This window comes from Dermacentor albipictus, unplaced genomic scaffold (genome assembly GCF_038994185.2).
Source record: "Dermacentor albipictus isolate Rhodes 1998 colony unplaced genomic scaffold, USDA_Dalb.pri_finalv2 scaffold_55, whole genome shotgun sequence".
NCBI lineage: Eukaryota > Metazoa > Arthropoda > Arachnida > Ixodida > Ixodidae > Dermacentor > Dermacentor albipictus.
The window spans coordinates 31,500-35,970 of record NW_027225609.1 but is presented as its reverse complement, the minus strand read 5'-3'; positions in this window follow the sequence as shown (position 1 = coordinate 35,970).

The window sequence follows — 4,471 nt, the reverse complement described above, 5'->3', positions numbered from 1 at the left end:
GTTCAACATCGTTACGTTAGCGTAAAAGGCGTTAGGGTGGCGCAGCGTATTCTCTACATGCGGATTTTTGCCATTGCGTAACCGCCTAGTTAGGTTCGTCATCGTTACGTTAGCATAAATGGCGTTAGGGTGTCGCGGCGTATTCTCAACGTGTGGATCCGAGCCTTTGCACCACGGCCTCTTCATGTTCATCATCATTATGTGACCACAGAACACGTTAGGGTGTCGCGGCGTATTCTCAACGTGTGGATCCGAGCCTTTGCACCACGGCCTCTTCAGGTTCATCATCATTATGTGACCACAAAACACGTTAGGGTGTCGCGGCGTATTCTCAACGTGTGGATCCGAGCCTTTGCACCACGGCCTCTTCAGGTTCATCATCATTATGTGACCACAAAACACGTTAGGGTGTCGCGGCGTATTCTCAACGTGTGGATCCGAGCCTTTGCACCACGGCCTCTTCAGGTTCATCATCATTATGTGACCACAAAACACGTTAGGGTGTCGCGGCGTATTCTCAACGTGTGGATCCGAGCCTTTGCACCACGGCCTCTTCAGGTTCATCATCATTATGTGACCACAAAACACGTTAGGATGGCGCGGCGTAATCTCAACGTCCGGGTTTTTGCCTTTGTGTAACGGCCTTTCTAGATTCATCATCATTACATTAGCGTAAAAGGCGTTAGGGTGGCACGGCGTGTTCTCAACGCACGCTTTTTCGCATTTGGGTCACGGCCTCTTTAAAATAGGTAATTGTAAAAGGCATTAGAGTGGCGCGCCGCAATCAACGTGCGCATTTCCGCCTTTGCGTCTCGGCCTCTTTGGTTCATTATCGTAACGTTAGCGCCAAAGGCTTTAGGGGGAAACCAGCGTATTCTCTATGTGCGGATTTTTGCTATTGCGTGTCGGCCTCTTTGGGTCATCATCGTTACGTTAGCGCAAAAGGCTTTATAGCAACACGGCGTATTCTCTATGTACAGATTTTCCCCTTTGCGTCTCGGCCAGTTTGGTTCATTTCGTTACGCTAGTGTAAAGGCGTTAGGGTGGCACGGCATATTCTCTAAGTGCGGATTTTCCTTTGCGTCTCGGCCTCTTTGGTTCGTCATCGTTACCTTAGCGTAAAAGGCTTTAGGGTGGCACGGCGTATTCTCTATGTACGGATTTTCGCCTCAGCGTCTCGGCCTGTTTGGTTCATTATCGTTACGTTAACGTAAAGGCGTTAGGGTGGCACGGCGCGTTCTCAACTTGTGGATTTTCGCCTTTGCGTCTCCACCTCTTTAGTTCATCATCGTTACGTTAGCGTTAAAGACGTTAAGGTGGCGCGGCGTATTCTCAACTTGCGGATGTTTGCCTTTGCGTCTCCGCCTCTTTGGTTCATCATCGTTACGTTAGCGTAAAAGGCGTCATAGCGACACGGCATATTCTCTACGTGCGGATTTTCCCTTTGAGTCTCGGCCTTTTTATGTTCATCATCGTTACGTGAGCACAAAACCCATTAGAATGGCGCGGCGTATTCTCAACCTTCAGATTTTTGCCTTTGTGTAACGGCCTTTTTAGGTTCATCATCATTACGTTAGCGTAAAAGGCGTTAGGGTGGCACGGCGCGTTCTCAACGTACAGATTTCCGCGTTTGGGTCACCGCCTCGTTAAAAAGGTATGTGTAAAAGGCGTTAGGGTTGCGCGCCGTAATCAACCTGCGCATTTTTGCCTTTGCTTCTCGGCCACTTTATGTTCATCATCCTAACGTTAGCGCAAAAAATTTTAGGGTGGCCCGGTGTATTTTCTACCTGCGAATTTTTGCCTTTCCGTCCCGGCCTCTTTTGTACATCATCGTTACTTTAGCGTAAAAAGCGTTAGGGTGGCACGGCGAATTCGCTACCTGCGGATTTTCGCCTTTGCATCTCGGCATCTTTATTTTCGTCATCGTTACGTTAGCGCAAAAGGCGTTAGGGTGGCGCAGCGTAGTCACAACGTTAGGATATTTGCTTTTGTGTAATGGCCTCGTATGGTTCGTCATCCTTACGTTAGCGCAAAAGGCATTAGGGTGGCACGGCGTATTCTCTTCGTGCGGATTTTCGCCTTTGCATCTCGGCCTCTTTATGTTCGTCATCGTTACGTTAGCGCAAAAGGCTTAACAGTGGCACGGCGTATTCTCTGTGTAAAGAATATCGCCTTTGCGTCTCGGCCTGTTTGGTTCATTATCCCTACGTTAGCGTAATGGCGTTAGGGTGGCATGGCATATTCTCTACGCGCGGATCTTCCTTTGTCTCTCGGCCTCTTTGCCTCGTAATCGTTATGTTAGCGTAAAAGGCACTAGGTTGGCACGGCTTTTCCTCTACATGCGGATTTTCCCTTTCGCATCTCGGCCTCTTTATGTTCGTCATCGTTACGTTAGCGCAAAAGGCGTCAGGGTGGCACGGCGTATTCTCTACGTGCGGATTTTTGCACTTGTGTCTCGGTCTCTGGTTCATCATCGTTACGTTATCGTAAAAGGCGTTAGGGTGTCAGGGCTTCTCACCATGTAGATTTTCGGCTTTGCGTCTCGGCCTTTTTATGTTCATCATCGTTACGTGAGCACAAAACGCGTTAGGATGGCGCGGCGTATTCTCAACCTTCGGATTTTTGCCTTTGTGAAACGGCCTTTTTAGGTTCATCATCATTACGTTAGTGTAAAAGGCGTTAGGGTGGCGCGCCGTAATCAACGTGCCGATTTCGCCTTTGCGTCTCGGCCTCTTTAAGTTCATCATCGTTACTTTAGCGTAAACGGCGTTAGGGTGGCACCGCGTATTCTCTACGTGGGGATTTTCCCTTTTGCATGTCGGCCTTTTTATGTTCGTCATCATTACGTTCGCGGAAAAGGCGTTAGGGTGACGCAGCGTAGTCACAACGTTCGGATATTTGCCTTTGTGTAATGGCCTCGTTAGGTTTGTTATCCTTACGTTAGCGTAAAAGACGTTGTGGTGGCACGGCGTATTCTCTACGAGCGCATTTTTGCCTTTGCGACTCGAAATCTTTGGTTCATCTTCGTTACGCTAGCGTAAAAGGCGTTAGGGTGGCACGGTGTATTCTCTACGTGCGCATTTTTGCCATTGCGTCTCCGCCTCTTTGGTTCATCATCGTTGCGTTAGCGCAAAAGGCGTTAGCGTGGCGCGGCGTATTCACAACATTCGGATATTTGCCTTTGTGTAACGGCCTCGTTAGGTTCGTCATCCTTACGTTAGCGTAAAAGACGTTAGGGTGTCACGGCTTCTCACCGTGTAGATTTTTGGCTTTGCGTCTCGGCCTTTTTATGTTCATCATCGTTACGTGAGCACAAAACGCGTTAGGATGGCGCGGCGTATTCTCAACCTTCGGATTTTTGCCTTTGTGAAACGGCCTTTTTAGGTTCATCATCATTACGTTAGTGTAAAAGGCGTTAGGGTCACACGGCGTGTTCTCAACGTATGGATTTCCGCCTTTGGGTCACGGCTTCTTTCAAAAGGTATGTGTAAAAGGCGTTAGGGTGGCGCGCCGTAATCAACGTGCCGATTTCGCCTTTGCGTCTCGGCCTCTTTAAGTTCATCATCGTTACTTTAGCGTAAACGGCGTTAGGGTGGCACCGCGTATTCTCTACGTGGGGATTTTCCCTTTTACATGTCGGCCTTTTTATGTTCGTCATCATTACGTTCGCGGAAAAGGCGTTAGGGTGACGCAGTGTAGTCACAACGTTCGGATATTTGCCTTTGTGTAATGGCCTCGTTAGGTTTGTTATCCTTACGTTAGCGTAAAAGACGTTGTGGTGGCACGGCGTATTCTCTACGAGCGCATTTTTGCCTTTGCGACTCGAAATCTTTGGTTCATCTTCGTTACGCTAGCGTAAAAGGCGTTAGGGTGGCACGGTGTATTCTCTACGTGCGCATTTTTGCCATTGCGTCTCCGCCTCTTTGGTTCATCATCGTTGCGTTAGCGCAAAAGGCGTTAGCGTGGCGCGGCGTATTCACAACATTCGGATATTTGCCTTTGTGTAACGGCCTCGTTAGGTTCGTCATCCTTACGTTAGCGTAAAAGACGTTAGGGTGTCACGGCTTCTCACCGTGTAGATTTTTGGCTTTGCGTCTCGGCCTTTTTATGTTCATCATCGTTACGTGAGCACAAAACGCGTTAGGATGGCGCGGCGTATTCTCAACCTTCGGATTTTTGCCTTTGTGAAACGGCCTTTTTAGGTTCATCATCATTACGTTAGTGTAAAAGGCGTTAGGGTCACACGGCGTGTTCTCAACGTATGGATTTCCGCCTTTGGGTCACGGCTTCTTTCAAAAGGTATGTGTAAAAGGCGTTAGGGTGGCGCGCCGTAATCAACGTGCAGATTTTGCCTTTGCCTCTCGGCCTCTTTCGTTCATCATCGTTACGTTAGCGCAAAAGGCATTGGGGTGCCACGGCGCATTCTCTGCGATGGGATTTTGGCCTTTGCGTCTCGGGCTCTTTAGTTCAT